Source organism: Spermophilus citellus (assembly GCF_964194105.1).
Source record: "Spermophilus citellus genome assembly, chromosome: 8".
NCBI lineage: Eukaryota > Metazoa > Chordata > Mammalia > Rodentia > Sciuridae > Spermophilus > Spermophilus citellus.
Genome location: NC_138189.1, coordinates 66,418,661 through 66,445,320, shown reverse-complemented (window position 1 = coordinate 66,445,320; position 26,660 = coordinate 66,418,661). Strand labels below are relative to the sequence as shown.

Sequence of the window (26,660 nt, the reverse complement as noted above, 5' to 3'; positions counted from 1 at the left end):
TTAGAAGTCTTTGCTCCTCCGAACATTCCACAGTGGATTCTGCCTCTGCCAGCTTTGCTTCTGGACTTTTTCTGAGTAGGTTTGGGGTAAAGAATGAGGGGAAGAATTAAAATGAATCTGTTGGTTTGATTGGCTTATATTGGGCAGGAGTTCAGAAGTTGAGAGGAAGGAGGAGGAAAAAAACAGCCCCCTGAGGCTGACTTTGGGGGAATATCCCAGAGGGTAGCCCACAGGGTGGGCTGGAGTCAATGTTTGGAGAGCAGGATCCCAGGCCTGGAGGGTCCTTTCTTAATAAAGTTATGATCAAGTCAGTACCTCTGTGGAGTCAGGCGAATGAGACCCTCCAGAACTTACTGTGAAAAATTGACTTCTTGTAGATTGGATTTTCCTTGGGGCCTGGTTGAAGTGGATATTATGGGATGTTAACCTGTTACTGGCTCCATAATGTGCTTAAATAAAAATTGCAGGGGACCATTCTGTCAAAGAGCAAAATTACAACAATTTAGCTGAAAGATCTTAGTGGGCTTTATTTATAGAATTAGGCAACACTTTATTTCATAAAATAGAGTAAGTGTTCCAATGGGATGAGCAGAGAAGGTTGATTTTGTAGACATAAAAAGAACTGAAGAAAGCAGAAATAAAGAACAAAAAGTAGTATGGTCATCACAAAGTTATTTTCTTTGAAAGGCAGATTGATAGAAACTGCTCTGAGGGAGTTTCCTTTGAAGACAGATTGATAGAAAAATAACTGATTAACGTCAGATTACTCAGGTTGGCTTTTTGTAAGGATTAAAGTAGAGGAAACCTTCATTATGATGCAGATTGAAACTGGCCTGTTTAGGGATCTTGCTGTCATATCTGTCCTGATTTATTGGGAGAGTCAGATAACAGGTTCATTTCAGTTTGGTGGTCTGAACCTCACATGAGTGACTCCATTTGGATATTTTAGTCTAGTCTGTTAGGGGCTAGTACAGCTTAGTCCAAAACAATGGACTCTTATGATTTTAATTTACCAATGTCCAACCCCAGCCTCTGTGGCCTCTCCTTCCAACTGCCCCACCAGACACACCTTGCATTCCCATCCTTTCCCTCTGATTTTGTGCTCACGGGCAGGGTGGGCAACAAGACAAGGTTCGGGCACTGACCAAACAACCTGGTCTTGAGGGGCAAGGTTTAAGGAAGAGTCAAGTGGATATAGTAAGAGAACCAAGTGATTTTAGTTCCAATTTCCTGCTCTGCTGTGGGCTGCCAATTCAAGGCTCAGGATTTCTTATTTTTAAAACCATCACCAGTCTTCATATGTGTTTATCTTGAGTCCAAATTGAAAGGACCTATGTTTCCCATAGGATACCAGCAGGAGGAATGGAGTAGAGGCTGGTGACACTTGAAGGGCAGGTCAAATTTTGAGGGATGACTTGCCTGGGGCTTGTTTTGAGCAGGCAAAGGTGAGCAGTCCCAGATGGCAGACGGTTGGCACTGGTAAGCAAGCTTGGAGGGGAGGAGGGAGCTGAGAACCCACCCCAGGTCTACAGAGGAATTCATTTTTCACTTTCAGAGGATATACGGGTCTCTTCAAGAGAATAGTCAGTCCATGCTTTAAAAACATCAATGTTTTTCATTGTGTCTTTTCTTTATCAACAAAGCTAAGCATAAGCCTTTTTAGCTGCCCTGGATCCCCACCATCTGACTTTCTTTTCAATTGTTCTGTAATCATTTGGTTCTTCTTAAAACTTTTCCCCATCTGAATCCTAGCACATACACAAGGAAATATATACCTTAGAGCAGCGTTAGGGTAAGTTTGAAGCCTGTGGGCTGGGCCACCTCTCCAGGCGTCCAGCAGGCATAGTGCTACCAACCCTGGAAGGCAGTGCTGCGAGGCTGCAGGTAGGGGATGCTGCGCCCACATCTCCCGGCACCAGTTCGCGGCCATTACCAGGCTACAAAAGTTGTTAAATATTTAAAGCTGGATCTTAGAAACCATACCCTTCACTGATATCTGTTTGCTTGTGAGGAACCTGTGGTCCACAGAGATGAATTCACGGTAGAAGAGGGGCTAAAAGGTAGGCCTCTTGACTTCCAGGCTGGGATCCTCTCCTTTCCTGTCTTCTGCACATCTGACCGCCGTCCCTGGGGTGAGTTCAAATATCTTACCAATGCCAAAGAAAAGGACCTGTATGTGGGATGATCAGCAAAGAACAGAACAGAGGGTTTGTAAAATTTGCCTGGAAAGTCAGTTTGGAACTTTCTTGCATTTGTCCCCCCAGTAAGTAACTTGGAAGCAGTAGAGATGACATTGAACTGTCTTTTAAAAAAATTGTTATAGTTACAAACAGCACACTGTTAGAAAAAAATCACAGTTTACTATAAATCATCCCAACGTTTGTCCATCCTATGAGAGGCAATCTGTTACATGCTTATCCTCCATCCTGTTATTACTAGCTGGGTGATCTTGGCCAGTTTCTAACTTTACTTTGCCTCATCTATAAAATGGGGTAATAGTGTTGGTGAAGATTAAATGAATTAAGTTGGGCTGGGGTTGTGGCTCAGTGGTAGAGCGCTCCTCTGACATGTGTGAGGCCCTGGGTTCGATCCTCAGCACTTCATAAAAATACATAAATAAAATAAAGGCATTGTGTCCAACTACACCTAAAAAAATAAACATTTTTAAAAAATGAATTAAGTTATATAAAGTGCTTATCTTGGGTCATGGCATATTCTAAGTGCTTAAAAAATGCCAAATGTTGTAGTAGTAGTAGTAGTAGTCATAATAATAATAATAATAATAATAATAATAATAATAATAATTTAGCAACATAACTTGGAAATGCAATGTAGTTTTGTCTACTACAATGGAGATATGTCCCTTTTTACCAATTGGATATGGAGCTCTTTTTTAAAAAAAATTATTTATTCTTTTCAGATATACATGACAGTAGAATATATTTTGACATATATACAAGGAGTATAACTTCCCATTTTGTGTTCATGTATTTATATATGAGTGTAGGAAAGTTATGTCCGATTCATTTTACTGTCTTTCCTAGTCCTGCCCCTCTTCCCTTCACTCACCTTTGTCTAATCCAATAAACTTCTATTTTTACTCCCCCACCTTATCATGTGTTAGCATCCACATATCAGAGTGAACATTTGTCATTTTGTTTTTGAGGATTGGCTTATTTCACTTAGCATGAGAGTCTCCAGTTCCATCCATTCACCAGCAAATGCCATAATTTAATTCTTCTTATGGCTGAGTAATATTCCATTGTGTATACCACATTTTCTTCATTCATTCATCTGTTGAAGGACACCTAGGTTGGTTCCATAGCTTAGCTATTGTGAATTGAGCTGCTATAAACATTGATGTGGCTGCATTACTATAGTATACTGATTTTAAGTCCTTTGGGTATATATTGAAGAGTGGGATAACTGGGTCAAACGTTGGTTTCATTCCAAGTTTTCTGAGGAATCTCCATACTTCTTTCCAGAGTGGTTACATCAATTTGCCGTCCTATGAGCAATGTATGAGTGTACCTTTTCCCCCACATCCTTACCAACATTTATTGTTCCTTGTGTTCTTGATAATTGCTATTCTGACTGGAGTGAGATGGAATCTTGGTATAGTTTTAATTTTCATTTTTTCTAATAGCTAGAAATGGTGAACATTTTTTCCAGGTATATCTTGACTGTTTGTATATCTTCTGTGAAGTGCTTGTTCAGTTCCTTTGCCCATTTATTGATTTTTTTAATTAAATTTTTTGAGTTCTTTATAGGATATATAGCTCTTTGGCATAACTTTTCTACCACCTGTAATAAGGCTCTTCAGAGACCAAAGCTGTGGCCAAGAGTTGGTTTAGATGAGGGCTTCAGAGTGGGTGTGGAGTGGTGGAAGAGATGGTGAATGGCTGTATTATAGTTTAAGCTTCGAAGGAGAAAGGAAAGAAGCATGCTCGAATATGTTCTTCCCCAGCTGGGATCCTCCTCAGAGCCAGAGGAAGGCCAAGCAACAGTGATAAATTTTTTTAAAGATACAATTCTTTTGGCCATTTTTTATCATGTAACTTGTGTGATACTTTACATTTCTTGTACTGTTCTTATATTGTATAGATTTTTTTAAACAATTTTGTGGTGATGGCTACAAAAAGTATTATATGGTTTTGCACAGTAGATATTTGTTTAGCTGGTTATTGAGCTTATGCCCATTTGGTAATGCATTTCAAATAATTAAATTTGCTCTTGTCCATAATTTTTTTTCCTTCCCATCCCTCTCCTGGTGGGTCTTTGCACATGCTCAGTCTTCCTCCCTCTTGCTCTTTACTGGGCTGGCTGTCAGTTGTTCTTTCTACCCCATCATGCCCTTGCTATTGATTTTTCAGAGATTGACCCAGTAATTGTTAAATGCTTTGAGATAATAATATATAAATTCTACCTTAACCAAAAGGCACAATATACATTGAAACTATCCAGAAAGGCAAGCATAAAAATAGTATCCCTGATTTTTTTTTTAATTCAGTAGTGCATGATACAACATTGAATAATTGCTGGGTTATATTTGACAAATTGGGAATACAGTTGATTAGGGAGCTGGGGAACTTAAAAATCAGTCAGCCTTCAGGAAAATTTATGAGAGGATTACAGTGTGCAGCCACCAGAAAATAGGGCACTGGGAACCGAGCTGAATTGATGATCCTCTGCCTGAGCGGGAGCTGTGTCCACTGAGCAAAACTTTCTTTCATCAAAGTGACTTAGGAGGAAATTGTTTGTGATAAACAGAATGAATGAAAAAAATTAACACCTGGAACACCCAGGGAAGGGAGTCAAATTCACAAGGACAATACTATTTTTACAGTATTAACAGTCCAAAAAAATCTGAACATGTCATTCACACAACAAGTAATACAGAAACATACCTTTGGGAAAGGATTCAGCCCCCCTTAATAAAGAATTTGAGACCCAAGGCCATGCAATGCCAGTTAAACTGGTAGGGTCAATTGTAACTATAAAATCAAAATCTTACCAGGCTTTTGAGAAAGCCGTATTTTCATATTGATATAAATTAGTACTATATTTCCAGAAAGCAACATTGCAAAGTGTAAATGAGCCATAAAACATCACATCTTTTGGCCTGGTGAACACATTTGAGATCGTGTGTTAGAGAAATAACTCAAAAGAAGAAAAGTAGAACAAAACACCTAAAATTATTAAAACAAAAATAACAACAAAATATGCTATAAAATGAAATATGATACTATTAGGAATGATTCACTTGTGTATTATAAAAGTAAATAGAAAAGTTGACATAAAAATAATGCTAACTGAACTCAACTTGGTACAGATACCAACCATAGATTTAAAAACTAAAGGCCCGAGCAACAATAAAGCTAAGAAGAGCTTATTCATGGCAGGGTGAGAAGTTGCTTTGACATTATGTATTTATCTCTCATTACAAAATTAGTTTAACATAATTGAATAGTCTGCACCGTATATTGTCTTTGATCAAGGACAGAGAGAAGTAAATTCTTGTATCTTCAGCATGTGGTTTCTGACAGCTGTGCAGATTTTTTTTTTTAAAGTCCTGCTGGGAATGAAATCCAGTGTCTCACACATGTTAGGCAAGCTCTCTACCACTGAGCTGCTTCCCCAACCCAGCCGAGCAGATCTTAAACACTAGCTGGCGTGACACAGAAACTGCATCTCAGATCTGCACAAATTCCCTGCTGATGATACAGAGAGGGAATGTGATGTGTGATGACCAAGAGCCTCAAGTAGTTGTAGGAGAACAGGTTAGCTGGTCAGATCCTTGACACTAGAGCTTCATCTCCTTGGATCTGATCCTTAGGTTGTTTTGGTTCATTTATCTGTTTGTTTGTTTGTAAGTGAGGAAGGCCCCTATGGGATAGAGGAGGAAAGCAAAGTGTCAGCTCCCTTCCAGTATTAAGCCCCCTCTCTCCTCATTAAGCCAACGCCACATCTCAACATCATAGGCTTCCTTTTTAAATCCTTGTTGGAACCTTCTTGCTTCATAAGCTTGGCAACATTTTGAGGGGGTGGGTAACGGGGATTGAACTCAGGGACACTTGACCACTGAGCAACATCCCCAGCCCTATTTTGTATTTTATTTAGAGGCTGGGTCTCACTGAGTTCCCTAGCACCTCACTGTTTCTGAGGCTGGCTTTGAACTTGTGATACTCCATTCTTAGCCTCCAGAGCTGCTGGGATTACAGGTGTGTGCCACATATGCCTGGTGCTGGCAACCTCTGATGAGTATTTCTGCTATGTTTTCCAACCCTAATTGCAAGAACAACCTTCATAAGGCATAGTCTCACATTTCTTCCAATTTAAGTGTTTGGACACAGGCTCCATTTTACATAATAGTGTCCATTTTTCTTTTTATCCTTGCACCTGTGTAAATAGGGCACTATCTAGTAGGGACCCACCTTTACTTGCCTCTTTGCAGCCGCAAAGATACCTGAGTCTCTGTACTTTGACAGAGGATACTGTGTACGACGTCAGGCAGTTCTCAAAGTCAGAGAGTGGAGGTCTTGGGCCAACGCCATCTGCTTTAATCAGTCATGTGCCTGAGACCCAGGTTGGAGGGATCCTCATTTCCAAGTTCAGGTGTGCAATGCTTCATTAGCATGTGCTTCCTGAACAGGGGAGGGACTGGGGCTGGGATCCACATGAATTTTTACCTGAGAAATTGTACAGGGCTGGGGTTATGGCTTAGTAGTAGAGCGCTTGCCTAGCATGTGTGAGGCACTGGGTTCGAGCCTCAGCACCACATATAAATAAATGAATAAAATAAAGGCCCATCAACAACTAAGAAAATTATATTAAAAAAAAGAGGGGAGGCTCGGTTTGTGGCTCAGCGGTAGAACGCTCACCTAGCATGTGCAAGGCCCTGGGTTCAATCCTCAGCACCCATAAAAACAAAATAAAGACAGTAGTAAGCCAACTACAACTAAAAAAAATATATTTAAAAAAAGAGGGCTGGAGATATAGCTCAGTTGGTAGAGTGCTTGCCTCCTCGCATGCAAAATACAAGGCCCAGCACCACCAAAAAAAAAAAAAAAAAAAAAAAAGTCACATTATTTTCTGGTTGTTTTTAAATGCTTTCTTTCCTTTTCCTTATTTTTTTCCCCTTGAAAAAATTTCTCCACAAATTAAAGGCATCTCAATAGGAAGGTAACATTTATTGAGCCAGTGCTATGCTTGCTTATGTATAAGCAAGATTACATAAATCGTCACAACCACCCTGTGAGGTGGGTGAGTACAGTTATTATCCCCATGTGACAGCTGAGGAAACAGGCACAGCAACACAGCCCAGAGTTGGATCCATAAGTATAGGTAGCAGATGATTTTGCAAGTAACAGAGGACAGAAAAGACCCTTCCTCCCTGGAAGACAATGTCATGTGAGCAGAGATGAAGGTAACTTGTCCAAGTTCACTAAATGGTAAAGACCAAGACTCCAACCCAAGTAGTCCACCCAGCATGACAGCCCTTGGCCATCGTGCTCAATGTCTCCTAACAGCCTTACCTGTACCCTGTGAAGGGGGCTGATGTGGAAGGGATCAAAGCCAGAGTGAGGAGTGAGGTAGACGGGTGTGCGATTGTGTTTGCATGTGCTGTGTGTATTGTATGGAGCCTGGCCTGGTCTGTCATTTAATCTCTGGATACACCAAGTTACATAACCTATTTTTCAGTTTTCTCACTTGTCAAATGGAAAATTTTTAATAGTACTTAACTCCTCATAGGGTTGTGGTGATGATTAAATGTATTTAAAAAGTCCTTAAAACACTGTCTGGTGCTGAATTATTATGCTTAATAAATGTTAGCTGTTATCATCTCTGACATTCGTGCCAGTGTTTGGGAACTGCTGCTCCATCTCACCTTTCTCCTAGATTGGTGGTGACAAAATAGCATTTGCTTCCACTGGGGTAGAGGGTTAGAGGCACTCCCCTCTCTAGCAAACCAACTTCTATTTCTTTGCCTTAGCTCTTCTCCTAGGTTTTTTTCACCTCCTGTCTTTGCCTAGAGTGGGGACCCAGGGACTGTGCCAGGCTCACATGGCTGTCAGTGATCAGAAAGGGGCTGTCTCAGAGCCGAGCAAGGATCTGGGTTTGAGCAGGATCTGACAGGCAGGGAAATTTCAGCAAGGATTCTTGGTGGTGAGAAGATGGGGCTCGTTATATAGTGAGCACGTGGGTAGTCAGCACAGAGACACAGCCGAGGGGTGGATCCATAAGTAAAGGTAGCAGGTGATTTTGCAAGTAACAGAAGACAGAAAAGACCCTTCCTCCCTGGAAGACAATGTCATGTGAGCAGAGGTGAAGGTGATGAAGGAAAGCAAGAAGAGGGACAGGGACCTAATTACAACACAAAGAGTTGGGATCATGCAGTCTGTAAGAAGTAACCTCTGTAGGTGCTGTGGTCTGACTCAGGTGACAACTTGCCTTTTATAAAGGGTATACTGTATAAATGAGAAAAAAGTGGGACTTGGAGTCATTTTCTGCCTCTGGGGAGGGAAGTCCTGCTTGGGTCCTGTATTTGCATGGCTGCTGATTTCAGAGGTCTGAGTTCTGTCCAGCTCCTACTGTCTCAGCAGGTGGAAGGTGACAAGACTTCCCATCCAGGGCTGTAAATCCTAGAATCCACCCTCCAGGGAATTACACCCGGCATGCTCTGTGTAGGGTGCAAATAAACTTGGAAAATAAGGGCTCTGCTTCTTCTAGGCAACAAGGGCAGAGCCAGGATGGGTGAAGGGCCCTTTGCACCCTGGATTGGGATTATGCTCTCAATTCCTGTAACTGTGATAGAGGTTGCTTTCTGGGGTCTCACAGCCTGAGTCCTGACCTGGAGGGGCTCACAGTATCTCATTGCCCTGAGGCAGGAAGGCTGCAGAGAGAGTTACCCCTGGACTGTGATAGGAGGGGAGGAATCCAGCGCTCTCTCCAGATGGCCTGCTCTGTGCTCATGGCCCTTTAGACTCCTCAAAGCTGACCTGGCCAGGCTGGATCTGTGCCAGGCCTTGACCCAGCAGCTGTGTTCAGCACCTTGGATTCCTGACAACAGCAAAATAATTGCTGCTTCCAGCTACAACCAGCTGGCTAGCAGGAGAGTCATCAGGGATAATTCTGCGGTATGTGCCAAACCTCCCACCTCCAGCTTTCTGCTTTTAAGAATGACAGACTTTGTTGGTCCTCTGCACATCGGTCACAGTTGAAGTTAAAAATAAAGGGAATTGAAATGCACTGAAATTTCATAAGCGGGTGGTGCATCTAGTTTGGTGGTTGATGAGTCTGAGGGCTTCCTAGGCACCCCACGCAGGAAGGTTAGACTTGTTTTGATAATCAAGAGCCTTCTCTAGTAGTAGCAGCTCTTTTAAGAGGGTGAGCTCTTTGTGTTTGTAGGAGAGGAAAAATATTCTTTTCCTCTATGCTAGGAGATTCTCTGGTGGGGGTCCTGTCATTTGACTGAAAAAAAGACACTAGCAAGAGAAACAAAAACCCATTTATTAACACGGTACTTGGTGCATGCACTCAGGAGCACTGAGAGATGAGTGACTGGATGGGTTGGTTAACAATGGAGCTTATGTAGTATCTTAACAACAATACCTGAAATAATAGATAGATAGATAGATAGATAGATAGATAGATAGATAGATAGATAGATAGATAGATAATAGCAGTACATTTTTAGGAAAGTAACTTGTGGGAATGTGAGTACATGGGGGAACTAATGGAAGTTAAGGGCACATTGGTGAGGTTAATTACAAAGATTTTCTGGTGCCTTCTCTGGACTGAAAGGGATCTAGAGTTGTCTCTGATGATTAGCTTCTGTCCTTGCTGATAGTAAATTTGTTATCTACTTTTAGGCAAATAGGGGAAGGGCAGAGAGTTTTTCTTGTATCTGCTTCTTCCAATTATTTTCAGCTTAAAATGATCCTTATGTATATTACATGTTTTGGTACTAGAGATTAAAGCCAGGGTTACTTTACCACTGAGCTACATCCCCAGTCCTTTTTATTTTTTATTTTTATACAGGGTCTCACTAAGTTGCTGAGGCTGGCCTCAAACTTGGGATCTTTCTGCCTCAGCCTCCAGAGTCTCTGGAATTACAGGTGTGCAACACCATGCCCAGCAAAAGATACATTTTTGGAATGACATATTCTGCTACCTTTCATGTTCAAGATAATGATATGTTTAATTTTTTTCCTTTTTTATTGGTGCATTGCTTACACACAATGCTGGGATTGTGACATATTTGTGCATGCACATAATTTGATCAATTGCATTCCCTAGAAGCTTCCTTTGTCCTCTCCTTCTCCCTCCTCCTTATCCCCTTCCTCAACTCTACCAGGTTCCCTCTGTATGCATTAGGTCCCTTTGTGTTGTGTTGTTTGAGGTGCTAGGGAGCAAACCCAGTACCTTGTACATGGTAGGCTAGTGCTCTACCACTGAACTATATCCCCAGCCTGTGAGGTCCCTTTTTGATTCTGTCTCTCTAACTTTCACATATGAAAGAAAACTTACAACCATTGACTTTCTGAGTCACTTATTTCACTCAACACGATGCTGTCCAATTCCATCATTTTCCTGCAAGTGATGTAATTTCATACTTCTTTATGGCTGAATAAAACTCCATTGCATATATCTACCACATAAAATGATTTTTCTTAAACATGTCCTCTCACCTCCTCTCATTAATTCCCAGAATGTTTTCTATCCCATTGACAATTGCATTTTCTTAGGCCTATGGGATGCAGAATGTGTGCTGGTTGTGGTAGGGATGAGAAAAAATCCAGAGCTGGTTGCTGCTTTTTGATTTATGCCTTGTCTGGTAAGTTTACAGTTGCATTTATTAGATGAGATATAAATACAAGAAAAGGTAGCTGACTGTGTCCTAGTCTGGTGCTCAGCATTCACCTGCTAACCTCCAACCTTGGACCAGCCTCCATGCTCCCTCCGACCTCCCCCTGGAGGTCCTCACCATTGTAGGTCTAGCCTCTCATTCCTTCCAGGGCAATTCTACAGACTCCTCCACAACCACAAACCCTTGGGATACCTCCTGGTGTCTTAGTCTTTAATTGGAGTATTGCTATTTTAGCTTTTGGAGGCTCAAAGAAGGTTTTTCTCACTCATGAAATGGATTGGTGGTGAAGAGTCATGGCTACCTCAGCCACGCAGAGCTTCCATCCTACTCCAGTCATTTCCATGCTCAGTCTGGAAAATCCTCATTCCTTCTCAAAACCCCAGGTCAGAAGTCACAGCTTCTTTGCAGCCCTCCCCACTCCTCCAGGGAGCTGTGTCACTATAGCCTGTGACTCTTCATCATCCTTTTTGCTTGACATTTTAATCCTGATGTCCTGAGGGTCTGTCCATCAGAGACAAAATCCTTCCGGGGCCAGTGCTTCCAACTTTGGTACATAAGTTAGCTGTCCTTCATGTAGATGCTCAACTTGTGTTGTGCTGGGGAATATCTGGCTTTGGTTTGATTTAAACGACTGCTTCCTAAAGATATGAGTCTTGGCTCTAGAAGTGACCTTCATAAGAGACCTTCCTGGACTGTGGGGTAGGGGAAGTATCTTCACTCTGGGAGTTGGAGCCTCTGATCTGATGGTTGAAATGTCTTAAATATGGAAACATGTTGTAAATGGGAACCCAAGCCTGCTTGGATGGGCCATCTGACTACTGTCCCCTAATAACACTAGGGGACATGAATGTCAAGAAAGAATTGTGAGAACTAAAATATGTTCACTTAACAACAACAACAAAAAGAACATGTAGACAAATATCCGACCTATACATTCAGGATGTGAGTCTTTAATGGCCTCCCTGGTAGAAGAGTCTAAGACAGGAAAATAATGCAGAGAGGATGACAATTTGCTCTTGCTCATTGAGAGGTCCAGGCCAGAGAGGGGAGGCTGAGGAAAGTGAGACTGTCTAGAGCCAGGGAAACACCAATTGGTGAGGGATACAGCTACAAAGACAGAAAATAATTTTGCCTGTCCATCACTGGGGTGTCCAAGGGCAGACAGGAAAAGACCACTACTAAGAGAACCAAAAGGAAACCAAAGCATAGATCTGCACCTGCCTCCGGGGGTCACTGGTGGATCAGAATCCCAGGGGTGCAGCCTGTATACTCAAAGATGGTGAAGATCATTGCCTCCCGGAGCATTTGAAATACTTATGTTGAACTCAGTGGCTGGTAGCCAGGGGTGCAACTCAAAAGGCAATCTCACTGTGTCCCCTGAGGCTGGCATCTTTTAGTGAACTATTCCAGAGCAACACAGATGGTGCCCTCCTCCACAGTTGTGTGTTACAGTGACCTTGTCTACTGCACATCACTGTCGCCCCCCAATTCCCATGTTTTATAGTCCAATTTGGAGTTACACTTGAAGCTGAGGGTGAGAAGAAAATGAATTCAGAATCTGAGGGGCCAATCTGGTGAGGAAATCTCTCCCCATTAGTATGGGAATCCAAGAGCTTCAAGATGTGAGATGGGGTGGCCTTTTCTATGACACATCTCTATGGTATCCTATGTCGATTGTAAAGAAAAAGAGACCCTGCTCCATTAGAGATGGGACAGCCCCACTCCACAGGATGAGCTCAAGTTGCATTTGACAGGTGCTCTTCAGAAGTTAGAAAATGTAGAGGAGAAGGAAAAGGTGTTCTTTTCTCTTGACCAGTCAAGACTGTTTTGTGGCAGGAAGGAACAGGCATGAAGAGGGTGGTGTATGTGTCAGGAATGTGCCAAGAATTGTAGGTTTTGTCCCATCCAGCGAGTCTGACACTGCAGATTATGAACTCTCAGTGGGTATGAAACGTTATAGTTTTTGGATCATGACCAATATTTAAAACATAATAAAATAGAATAGAAAACAGTAGTGCATTGCATACAATAAGGATTAACTACTGTTTGATGAATGTTGAACAAGGACGCAAAGAAAAACCACCGACTCCAATTTTAAACCAAATTAAAGCGAGCTTATATTGTGTACACAAAGAGACCTGGCCAGCGGCTGTCTCGCCTGAACACAGCCCAGCTCTCAGGGAAGAAAAGGTTTTTATAGCACAAAAAGTTACAAAGTGGGTATCTTGGGAACTTACAGCTAGCAGGGTTCTGGCAAGTGTAATACAAGGGCAGATAGTAGATTAATGATCTACATGGCTTGATATTTCAAGGTAGGGAGTAAATTCAGACCCCAACATCAGAATTTACGAGGCGCTGCTGAGGTTTCAGAGAGGGTTGTTATCTGGTCATGGAGAGCCAGGATTTATTAGGCACCACTAAGATTTTAGGGAGGGTTGTTATCTGGTCAAGGAGAGCCAGGCATGGGTGAGTTCAGAGCACAGACAGGAATTCCAAACAAGTTTATAAAACTCAGTAATTTATAGTAAAACATAAATGAATTTTTCATGACTTTGTGACGAGATGGCTCCCCGTCTTAAGATGGAATTAGGCTGGGTTCATCGATGAATGTTTTATTTCAATAATAGTTGTGTGTGTTCTGGGTTGCAATGTATAATATACCTCTTAAAACAGGGCTCTATTTAAGAAAAGTAAATACTTGTGTCTTTAACAGAGTAAAAATATTCTTTCAATCTTGGGGTCTGGGTGACTCAAGTTTGCCCAGTTGGAAATGACCCTATTAGTCTTGCTATAAAAATATCTGCAGTTATTGTTTAGTAATAAACTGGAAGCACCACACAGTTCCATGAGTCTCTGTTTAAGAACCTTCTGGAAGGATGTAGTCTCTACCTTACTGGTACAGAGACTTGAGGGCCTCAGGAGTGTCAGGAGGTAACCCCAGGCAGCTTTTGCTTTTATTTTCCATGACTTTCCATGTCACTTGAATTGGTACTCCCCTTGGGTTTGAGATCAAAATCAGATGATCCTTCCCAGGGCTGAATTTTCACAAGATATCATGACTTATAATTTTCATGGATTAGCTAAAGCGGTGACAATAAGGCAAAGGAAAAATAAATAAATAAATAAATATACCCATGCCACCCCTACTGTTATTTTTGTTTTTTTGGCAAGGCAGGAGGAAGGAGCTTGTGAATAGCTGATGATGATGTGGAAATAAACTCAGGTGTGGGTCTTACCTCAGAAAGATGGTGCTGGCAGTGCTGAGAGGGAGGGCTGTGGGGGGTGGGGCTCGGGTGAAGTTCACATCCAAGGTCTTATGCTAAACATCGAAAGCCTTTGCCCTTTAGCTCCAAGGAGTGGCTAATGTCATCTACAGTTCATGAGAAATAGGTTAATTTATTTCTAAAATTCAGGAAGGTTATTTTTTAAAGCAATAAGAAATTCCAAGATCTTAACATAGATTACAAGGTGGACTGGAAAAAAATTGAGCTCCTTATTCTGTAACTTTTTTAGGGGGTAGGTGCTGGGAATGAAAGCTAGGACCTTGCATGTGCTCCACCACTGAGCTACATCCCTATCCCCTGAAACTGTTCCTACTTGATTTTTCTTTTGTGTTGTGTTTGATCCTCAGGAAACCTCTTCTCATCCTATTGGTATTGAGTGCACAATCTGAAATATAAACAAAAAGCACCCACTATTTTCTTTGCATAGGAGAAGATGAAAATTTCTTATTTTCCTTTATTGTGCTCATTAGGAAAAAAAATACAATGTGTAGTTTGCTCTTAGTGCCAGCAGCAAGTCCAGCACAGCCTGGAGGTCTGCTCTGGGTCCAGAATGTCTAACTTCTGGTTTTCTGGCACTGGAGACCTACCACTGACAGGCACAAGAGCAGTTGAAAGGATATTTATTAGGTATCTATATACACCTTGACATTCTTCAACTTGAATACTAAAAATAACCCTCCCAGGTTTGTCTTGTTCTCATTTCACAAACAAGGAAACTAAGAAGTAGGATGAGAGAAGAACGAAACATAGTCACATGCAAATATTTTTACATTATTTCTTTTCTTAAATCTGCTTTTGTCTTTCCCATTTACTTTAAGGCTTGCCAATTTGTGGGCAGGAAAGGAAGTATGTGTATATTTAACTTTAATCACTTTGGCACTAGAAAGCCTGCACAGAGTGACGGTTAACCACAACTGTACTTTCCCATGCCAATCCTCTGTGTTCTAATTCTAAAGTTCATCTGGTCGGTGTTAATGTGTGATGCAAAAAGAAAAAAAAAGACAGATGAAATACAGTATTTGTGCATTGTCTTTCAGTGACACTGTTTTTCCAAACTCTTTGTTATGCACATTTTAAACACATTGATTTTTAAAGAATGAACATCCCCATATCTATCACTGGATTCAATACTTTTACCATATTTTTAATTTTTATCACAGTTATTTGAAAGTAAGTTGCAGATGTTATGGCTCTTTATCCTAATGAATTCCATATGTATCTTCTCAAAGTAAGGACATAGTCATACTTTAGAGTCTAAAATCTGGTTTCTCCAGTTATCCTCAAAAATATCTTTTATAATTGACTTTTTTTTGAACCAGGACTCAGCCAAGTTCATCCATTCCAATTCAATTGTTGCTTGTTCTCATTGACTTTGAAATAGCCCCTTGCCTTTGATATTGACTTCCTGAGACAGTCCAGTTTTTTTGTAGAATGTTCACATTTCAGATGGTTTGATCATTTCCACTTTCCCCTTATTTTCTTTAAATGGGGAATTAGTGTACACGTGTGTTTAGATTTAAGTTAAGCATACTTGGCAAGAATGTCCAAGGATGCTGCTGTCGGCTCCATATTCACATCAGAAGGTGCCTGCTCTCAAATTGTCCTCTTTCTGATGCTATGTTTCATCTCTTGCTGAAGTGGCAGTTGTCAGATTTTCCCTTGAGAAGTTCTTTTTTTCCCTTTGCGTTTGGTAAGCAATGGGGTTGGGGTGTTGATGTTTCCCAAGAATATGTTTACTGTTGGTATGAGTTGGCTGGCCATAATAAAGTACCACAGTCTGTCTGGCTTAAACAACAGAAATTTATTGTCTTGTGTTCTGGAAGCTAGAATTACAAAAATTAAGCTTTGCCTGCAAGATTGCTTCCTTCTGAGGACCATGAGGGAAGAATATGTTTCAGAATTTTTTCCATGGCTTATAGATGGCCGTGGTCACACTGTGTCTCTTCACATTATCTTTCCTCTCTATGTGTCTGTGTCCAAATGTCCTTTTTTTTTAAAAAAAAATAAGGACACCAATCATATTAGTTAACCCTCTACTCCCCTGACCTCATTTAAACTTGATTACCTTTATAAAGATCCTATCTCCAACCAACGTCACCTTCATAGGGATTGAGGGTAGGACTTCAACCTCTGAATTTGCCAGGGAAACAGTTTAACCCAAAGCAGTATCTATTGATGATTCTTACCTGATTCCATTATTGATTCTAGGTTGGGCTCTCTGGGAAACAGATTGTGAAATACAGATTTCTATACTGATTTATCAAGGAGTGTGCTTGGTAAAACTGTGAGAGAATAAGGGAAGCAGGACTAGGCAGAGAGAGAAGTCGAATACAATGTATTTGCAACAGAGGCCTCAGTTTATATAGCAGGCAGCTGTGGAACTGGATGGTGCTTTAAGATATCCTGACTGAGTCAGAAGCCCAAGTCTCTTACCCCTTTATCAGCTAAGCGTCAGAGGCAGGCTGTCCCCAGGGAAGGAGCCCCAGTTAGGCTGGGCAGCTTCCTTCTATGGAAGGAGATTTCTGGGAAGAGACTCATCTCTGAACTATTAGGCCTCAACAATCCCAGCAGTCAGGGTAATGAGTACCTGGGTCCTACAGAGAGGGTGGGAAATGTATGTGGCCCAGCATTAGGCCCAGCAGAGGGCTGATTTCTCCTTACCAATCTACATTTATTAGCTGTCACCCTGTGAAAGAAGAGCTTCCCCATATCAACTAGAAATGATGATAGCTCTTTCTAAAAAGACACAATAAATGATAACTTCTCGAGCTGGGGTTATGGCTCAGTGGTAGAACACTCGCCTCGCATGTGCAAGGCCCTGGGTTCAGTCCTCAGCACCACAGATGAATAAATAAGTAAGATAAAAGTATTGTGTACAACTACAAAAAAATAAATATTAAAAAAAATAAATGACAGCTTCTCTCCCTTTCAAATACCAATTTTCTAAGTAAAGGAGGGGTCTAATTCAGTTACACTCTGGGTTACATTATGACTTTTACTTTGGTGGGCCCCTTCCTCCATAAAAATACATTTAAAACATTTTTTTACAACCATGTTAGTATAAAGAAGATATAATCCAGTCTGGATTCATTATTATTAATTATTTTTCTTTTGAAATAACATATCCTGGGCTTTGGACACAGTGCCCAATTGGTAAGTTTGCCCTGGTTGTGCCCCAGAGTGGAGGCCGGGCAGGTCTTACTTAGACAGAGGGTTGATGCTGAGTGCATATGTGTGTAGGGGGTGAGGAACCCTGGGAGCTGAATAAAGGAAGGGGTGTTGAGCTCTAGTAGAAAGATGCTATGTAGGAAAGTGAGGTGGCCTGTTTTTTTTCAGAAGCTACATATGGGTTTTGTTCTTTTAAAACTTGAACACTTCTCATTTTAATTGTTCCATCAATTAAAAAAAAAAATCCCTCTGCTGAGTTACCAGTTTGAGAAATTTACTAGTTGTGAGCCTCCTGAGAGAGGGATGTACCCATTCCCAACTTGGTGTCTTATAGAAAATATGGCACATGGAAGGGGCTCATATATGTTTGCCAAAAGGCAAAGGAACAATTCTATTCTGCTAAGGCAACTTATTAAAATTACTTGGAATTGTATGCGTCAAGTGAAAATCAGAAAACCAAGCCCTAAATTGTGCATTGAATAAAAAAAAAAAAAAACTGCTTTGGATTATCCATGGTGACTTAAACAGACTTTGCCGGAATGAAAATATGTGCAGAAACCTCCTGGAGCTGGAGTCTGTGCTAGGTTGGACACCTTAACGATGCCATCTCTAATGGGAAACTTGAAGGAGGTTTTTGGTGTTGTGAATGAATACTGTACTATTACATTTTTAACTTTTTCCTCCCTATTTAAGGCAGAAATATTGAGTTTGCAACAACCTTGAAAAGAATGAGTTTTGTAATTTCGGGGAAGAGAAGGCAGCAAGTACCCCTCCCTGCCAAACGTTTTTTTCATTTTAGTTCTTGGCCTGAAGTTGCTAAAGGGAGGAAGGTTTGGTTGCCACTGAGCACCATGGTGAGAGTCTTTGTCAGGTCAGACAAGAGAGGGAAGAAGGAAGAAATCCCTGAGGAGAACAGCACAGAGGAAGCAGCACCTCTCAGGAGGCTTGGTTTTTTTACTTTAATTTAATTTCCCTTGATTTTTTACTTTAATTCAGGCCTAAACCAGCAGCAGTGTCTGGGGCTTCTGTTCTTAGTGCTTTCCCCAAGAAATCCCCAAGGTGCAGCATGACCCTCTGAGGGTCTGGGCCTCCTGTTTTGTTTTGTTTATTTATTTATTTTTAAAAATTGCTGCAGAGGTATATGCTAGCTCCTCCCTTAAACCTTGGGTTGCTGAAGTTCAACCAGTAGTTGTCTTTATAGCAATAGATGAATTGCTTATTAGGGGAGAAAAAGGTGATAGTGATCTCTATTCAGATAATTCAGATAATGAGAGCAAACATTATTTTTTTTCTACTTCCTCAATATTGACCAGTTTGGGTCCTGTTTTTAATTTTTGTCTTCCTTTAGAGGGACCAACACTTTTGATCTTACAGTTTCTCATTTAGAAGCAGAGACATTAATGAGCATGCACATATTTATAGCAATATACAATGTATGCACACCTCTCTCCCACACAAAACTTTGCTCAAATGGAAATCACAACTGAATAATTAATAAGCAGGATGTTCAATCTACCCATAGTGCAGTGAATTATCCATTTTGATCAATTTTCCCTAATTCTAACCTAAATTCTAGTTTCAATACTCGTGTAAGATGGGAGCAACATGGACAGATAACGGGAATTATCCTGAATTAGAAATTGCAAGTATGTTTGCTGTTCTCAAGTGCACCTTAGAGAAGCTGAGGGGGCACTGAGGGCCAGGGTAAGGAAAAAGACCTGGGACCTCCTTTGCCCCTGGAGCTTCTGCCTCCTGGTTAACCCGGCCTTAGCCTTGCAATGGCTGCATTTTCATTTGGGTCTCACGGTGATGCTTGGGTATAGTTGTTTTTTTTTTTTTTTTAAAGAGAGAGAGAGAGAGAGAGAGAGAGAGAGAGAGAGAGAGAATTTTCTTTTAATATTTATTTTTAGTTTTCGGCGGACACAACATCTTTGTTTGTATGTGGTGCTGAGGATCGAACCTGGGCCACACGCATGCCAGGCGAGCACGCTACCGCTTGAGCCACATCCCCAGCCACCGCTTGAGCCACATCCTTAGCCCCTTGGGTATAGTTTTTGTTTGTTTGTTTTACAGGTAAGAGAACTGAGACTCTGAATGAATAAGTTGTTGTCTCCCCTTAAGCCGTACTAGGAAATATAAGGGTGGCTATTGATTCCAAACTACCTGCGAGCCCCCTCATATTTCTGCGACAGAGGCTGGCTGACATTCTCCCTGTGTTGTGCCAGGGAACTGATTCCTGTACTTAATAAACGCTTCTCACCCCTCCTCCCAGAGACCAGTTTTGTGTTATTTGAAGAGGCTTTGAAGAAGGAAGTAAGATAGCACAGAAGGGACCAGCAAGCCAGCAAGGGGTGGAGGACAGGGGAGAGATCCCAGTCTAAACTAGTATATGCTATCAAACAGTTATCTGTCACCCAGCATGGAGGCACACATCTGTAATCCCAGCAGCTGGGGAGGCCAAGGCAAGAGGATTACAAGTTTGAGGCTGGTCTAAGCAATTTTGCGAGGTCCTAAGCAACTCAGCAAGGCTCCGTCTTAAAGTAAAAAAATAAAAAAGGGCTGGGAAGGGCTGGGGATGTGGCTCAAGCGGTAGCGCACTCGCCTGGCATGCGTGGGACCCGGGTTCGATCCTCAGCACCACATACAAACAAAGATGTTGTGTCCGCCGAGAACTAAAAAATAAATATTAAAAAAGTTCTTTCTCTCTCTCTCTCCCCTCTCTCACTCTCTCTTAAAAAAAAAAGGGGGGGGGGCTGCAAATGTGGCTCAGTGGTAAAGTATCTCTAGGTTCAATCCCAGTTCCTCCCACCCCCTGCTCCTCAAAAAAGTTATCTGTGAAGGGCATCACATATATGGGCTCTCTCACTGAGCTATACTGCCTACCCCCTGATTTATTTTTTTGTTTTGGGTAAAATGCCAAGTAATTGGCAGCTCAATCTCATACAGGCCAAGTATTCTTTATTGGAAATTCTTGGGAGTTGAAGTCTTTTAGATTTGGAATTCTTTTCAGATCTTGTAATATTTGCATATACATCATGAGATATCTGGGGAAGGGACCCAAGTCTCAATTTGAAATTTATCCATTTATCATATACACCTGCACACATGGTCTGAAAGTCATTTTGTACCACATTTTTAATATGCAGTATTTGAGGTGTGACCCATCACATGAAGGCAGGTGTGGAATTTTCCACTTGTAGTGTCATGTTGTCACTCAAAGATTTCAGGTTTGGGAGGATTCAGAGTTTGGATTTTCCCATTAGGGATGGTTAACCTGCGTGTGTGCGGCCACTTCACTAGTTGCCATGCATTTTCAGGAGCAGACTGGAGGCAGAACAGTATTGGTCTGACAATTTCTTAAAACCAAAATAAAACCATTCTTATCTTTTCCCCTAATCATTTAATTTGGTCAACTAGTCTTGCATGCTATTGGTCAAGGCTGACACCAACATCCTGTGACAACTTAACTGGTTTTGGGGGGGTTAGGGTTGGGGTTGGGGATTGAACCCAGGGGCTATCAACCACTGAGCTATATCCCCAGCCATTTTATATATATATATATATTTTTTTTACAGACAGGGTATCAGTGAATCATTTAGGGCCTTGCTGTTGAGGCTGGCTTTGAACTTCAGATCCTCCTCAGCTCCTGCCTCAGCTGGGATTACAGGTGTGTACCACCATGCGCCCGGCACACAACTTAACTTTTAACACAAATTCTGTTTAAGAAATTCATTTTCATATCAAGGGATCTTTTTTCTTTAATGAGAACTTGTATTCCCACACCAGGACATGAAGCTATGAATCAGAGTTAGGAAATCCTATCTTGTCAGTATTAAAATTCCAGACGTGCACATATTTTAAGGCTCCTCAACTAATTCCACTACAAGCAGCTCAGTACCAGACTGTAGAATGGTATTCAAGACACCCTTGTTATTTCTATTAACAAGAAAATTGTGACCCACAGTGGATAAGAAACTTGCCAGTTGTCTTCTAATTCCAATCTAGACTCTGGGTACTGGAAATAACCCAAACAAAAGCCAGAGGAGGCCCAAGGGATACAGCCTATCCCAGCCATCCTCCTGGGGCACAGGGCATTGTGAGAAGGGAGGGAGCATGTGTGTCTGTGGGCCCATGGAGCACACCCAACCTGTCTCCAGGTTCAGCCCACTGTGTAATTCTAGCTCCTCTTCCCCAAGGCTTTCCTATCATTCTAAATGTATTTATTTATTTATTTTTTTTTGCTGGGGGAACGTGTACCAGGGATTGAACTCAGGGCACTGGACCACTGAGCCACATCCCCTATTTTGTATTTTATTTAGAGACAGGGTCTCACTGAATTGCTTAGGGCCTCGCTTTCACTGAGGCTGGCTTTGAACTCGTGATCCTCCTTTCTCAGCCTCCTGAGCCCCTGGGATTACAGGCATGTGCCACTGCACCTGGCTCTGTCATTCTAAATGTGATCCTCTGGAATTCTTTAGAGGCACCCTATTGTCCTTAATATCAAATACATCACTTCAGCATCACATGAGTCCCTTCCTGGTCTGACCCCTGCCTATCTCCCGCTTTATTTTACATCGCTTTCCCTCTCAGGAGCCAGACCAGGCCACTCCCGACTGCTGGAGCATTAGCCTTTGCTCCTCCGTGCCTGGCCTATGTGGTTCCCTCTACCCTCCCAGGAGCTCCTCCTGCAGAGGCTGGAGGCACTTGTGCCTCTCCTTTGTTGTCCCCATCACCCAGGTAATGATTGGTTCGGTGCTCTCTAGAGATTGCCCATGAGTAAGGAGGCCGCACCTGTCTTTTCTGGACTTGGCTAAGAGCAGTTCGACTGGGAGCAGGGATGAGAGGAGAAGGACAGAAACCTGCCTGAGTGGGGTTAAGAGAGAGTGGAAGAGCGGAGCTGTCATCAGTGATGAGAGGCAGTCCAATCCATCGGAAGGTGTTGCTGCAAAGGGGAGCAGGGAAGTGGAGTGGGATATGGGTGGGGAAGTGGCATCAGAGAGGTCTCGAGATTTTACTTTTTAACATGAGAGAAATAATAGTATGGTTGTCAGCCATGGGGATGTGCTAGTGTGTAGGGTGGGCAACGTGTGAGTAAGGTGAGTGGCTGGGATGTGCAGGGCAGGGCCGGTCTTAAAGGCAGTGTGGGCAGCCATCTGGAGTGACAGAGATCTCGGGGTACCCAGGCTCAGATGCTGGAGGTGGGCAGAGGTGGTGGGGCCTGAGGGAGTTCTGATATGCTCAGTGAAGTTGGAAACTCAGCTATCAAAGGGGGAAAGTTTGGGGCGGGATGACAGGAGCAGGCGTGAGAGAGATGTGAAGGGAGGGAGACCACACATGGACCAGGGACATGCACTGTGGTTGCTGGGAAATACGGAAGCCCAGCTGAGGTTGGTGTCCTGACTTTAAAGCAAGGCCAGTCAGCATGATTGGGTATTTTTCTCTAGCTGAGTTAGTTGCATAGGTACCTGCTGAGAATACAGGGAAAGACAGATGTAATCCCTGCCTCCTGGAGATTGTTTTAGAAGGGAAGATGGGCTGAGACCAATAGCTCCTTCTTTAATTTAACTGCAATGGGTAAACACAGCAGACAAGAGAGATGTTCTGTTGTCCCTATGTTTACCCACTGGTAAGATGTTGGATGTAACTGGGGGCCTGTCTGAAGTGAGTCATGTGTATACTGAATGAGGTCCTATAAAGACCCCCAACTCTTGCCTCCTTTTTCATTTGAATTGCGCAGTCTGGTGTAATAGCTGAGTGGTCACAAGATGTGATATAGTGTTGTCTTTCTTAGTGATCTGCTATGATTTTCGTGCTCATTGTCATATTAGTTTTTAAGGCAATTAGGAAAAGTAGCATCTTCCCAAGACATCAGAACTGTCTAAATGGACCTACCCAAAGATGAAAGCAACACCAAGGAAAACAGGTAGCATGTTTGAAACGTTTGCAACACACTGTCCCTCATCTGTCCCATTCCTTTACCTTTGAATCTTCCTGGAAGATGTGGGCAGTTGCTTAATGGTTCCCGTGGTGGGCTGAGAGAATGCACACACCTGCCATGCAGTGTGGCACCATGAGCAGTGGCTTAGTGGAAAGAGATGGAGGGCAAAGAAGGACTGCTGGTTATTTTAAGTATAATAGAATTTAAAGGTTTTAATGATAAAAAGAAACGCTTTGCTCTTGAATCCACAGGCTCCAAGACCCTGTGACATGTTCTGACTTTGAGAGAATTGTTCAAATAGCACTAGGAGGAAATGACCTCATTCTTGAACCTTGACATAAGGTCTAATTGAGGTTCTTTGCCTCACCATCCAACAAGGGGACTAGCCATGGAATTCCTCGCCTGACACTGGGAGCCTTTTCAGGTTTTTTCTTTCTGATTTTGTTGGTCAACTGGTCTTTCTGGGACCTGGGTCAGCAGCATGAAGTTGGTCAGGAGTGGTCGTGCCAGCCTGTAATAACTCTGTGGTAGAGCCCCATTGCCTTCAATCTTTAGTAACACACACACACACACACACACACACACACACACACACACAGGCAGATTGGTAAGTACTGTCTCAAGCCAGCTGAATAAGAATTGCTGGGTATGTTAGTCTGCTTTCTGTTGCTGTGACAAAATGCTTGAGAAAATCAACTTAGAGGAGAAAAGATTTATTTTAGCTCACAGTTTCAGAGGTTTTGGTTCGTGTTCACTTGGCTCCATTGATCCTGGGCCTGAGGTGAGGCAGAGAACATCATGAGGAGGGTGCAGACCAGAGCAAGGCTGCTCACCTCACAGCAGCCAGGAAGGAGAAAGAGAGAAGGAGGAGAAGCGAGGACGGGGCAGGAACAAAATATGCCTCCAGCCCCAGTGACATACTTCCTCCAATGAGGCTCTGCCTCCCAAAGCTTACACCACCTTCTAATAGTACCACAGGCTGGTGACAAAGCCTTTAGAGCAGAACTGTGGGGGAATATTTCAGATTCAAACCACAACACTGGGTGTGAGACCAGCATCTGGATTTTACCAAGATGCTTATTGAAGTTTGAGTATTGTGACCTAAAACACTACTAATCTTTCATTTTAGTCCTGTGTTTTCAACTTATTTATTAAATTATAGGAAATAAATCGCTCCTGCCACTCCCATGAAGCCAGAGAGGTGTGCAGAAGCAAGGGCGGGTGCTGTCATGTTAGGAGAATGAACCAGGGCCGGTTCCAAGGAGAGCTTTCCTGAGAAACGAGAACAGGATTCCCTCCCTGGAACTATTGTCATGTTGAGCTGGATAATGTGCTGTTGCAGGGAGCTTCTGCACTGTGGAGGGTGCTTGCAGCATCCCTGACCATTACCCACTTGATGCCAGTAGCACCCTTCAAGTTTTGGTTGTGGCAGCCAATGATGTCTCAAGACATTGCTAAATGTAGGCGCAGGTGGAGTGACAGGGAGGCAAAATCTGCCACCCACCCCAAGAACCACAAGTTGAGAGTGACAAAGAGCCTGGGTGTCTTCAGAGGGGGTTACCTTGGAACAGGATATTTGACAGAGACAATGGAGTATGTTCGTAGTTGAGGCAATAATATGTATCAGTGCTTATCAATTGCCAGGTATAGTTCAAATTGCACACATTACCTCTTTTTAATATTTGCAACACCTTTTTCCCCCACTTTATAGCTAAATCAAGCTTTAGAGAAATTGTTACACAGAGAAGTTACTTAACAGGGATTCGGTTCTAAGTCCATGTGAAGCATCATGCCATCTGGCTGAGCAGATAGACACATCTCTACTAGTATTCTCTCTCTCTCTCCTATACTCATCTTTGGGTCTGGATGCCTTTCCCTGTCTCTTCAAAATCCAGTGAGAACTGGAGAGGAGAAACAGTCTTTTATTGGCAGAAGTGCAGAATTGACTTTCCAGACACTTGAGCTGGCTGGAAAAGCAGACATCAAAGCACCAGGTCTTCTTCCTTGCTCCTCAGGTGTGGCCCTGTCGCCTGGAGCCTGCCCCCTTGGCTTGCTTCCCCCACCTCTACCCACTTGCTTGGTGGAAGACAGATCCCTGGTGCACACGGCCTGGGCCCTGTGCCTGGAATCAAAGGCTCTTCTGTGGAGGCCTGGGGGAGGGGAAGGGAGCACAGGACCTGGATGCCATTCACATGAAAGAGTCACTTAGCATTTTCCCTGGGCTGGTATCCAGTGGTGGGTTACAGAGTGCAGCAGAGAACTCTCTGGATCTCTGATTTCCATGTTTGCAAATCAAGTGGGCAGACACAGGGGGTCTGAGAGTGTATATTACAGAGCAGGGGCTCCTCAACACTGGGTGTGCATCAGAATCACCCACGGCCAGCCCCGTCTCTGATCACCACAGGCCCTGTTTAAGATCCTAGGTGACTACAAGTGTGATCCTCTACACTAGACTGAGAGGGCTGGGACTGGATTGATATGATGTTTGAGTCCCTGCTCTTTCACCTGGAGATCACAAGGTGCTCATAATGTCTCTGGTCCTCAGTTTACTCATAAAACAAGAAAATTAAGAGCCTTGGTTAACTGAAAGTCTTCGGCAGGCCTTCAGCAAGTCTCGGCCTCCTCTGCAGCCTCCTGTCTGATGTTCTCTTGCCTGTGCTATGCCTTGTACATTGGTGGACATTTGGGGTTGTCTCCACCTTTGACTATGCTGCTGTGAATGTGAATGTCCCAGCTTCTGTTGAGTCCCTGCTTTCAGTTCTTTTGAGTATAAACCTAGAAGTGGAGTTGCTGGATCAAATGGTAGTTCTGTGTTTAGCTTTTTGAGGAACATCAAACACTCCTGCATCTGCTGCATCATTTCACGTTCCACCTGCAGTGTGCCAGGGTTCCTATCTCTCCACATCCATGCCAACACTGGTTATTTTCTGTTAATTTTTTTTTTTTTAACAATAGGCATCTGTGTTAGCTAGCTTTTCGTCACTGTGACCAAGACACTCGACAAGAACAATTCAGTGGAGGAAAAGTTTATTTGGGGCTCAGAGGTTTTAGATCATGGTCATCCAGCTCCATTCTCTGGGCCCGAGGTGAGGCAGAGGAGCATCATGCTGAAGGGAGTGGCAGAGGCAAGCTGCTCAGGACATGGCAGCCAGGAAGCAGAGAGAAGGAGGGAGCCAGGGGACAAGTTGTATGATCCCCACAGTGTGTTCCCATCGACCCACCTCCTCCAGTTGTGTCCCACCTGCATACTGTTACCACCCAATTAGCCTTTTCAAATTATTAATCCTAATCCTCTGAGTAGGTTACAGTTCTTATAATCTAATCATTTCACCCCTGAACATTCCCACATCAACACAGGAGCTTTTGAGGGCCATCTCATATCCAAACTGTAACTCCATGC

At 42.7% G+C, this 26,660-nt stretch overlaps 1 protein-coding gene across 1 annotated transcript in view; it reads left to right on the top strand.

The window, feature by feature from the left end:
• Positions 1-26,660, top strand: part of SCD5 (stearoyl-CoA desaturase 5) — a 156,701-nt gene that overhangs the window by 59,026 nt on the left and 71,015 nt on the right. The window lies entirely within an intron of this gene.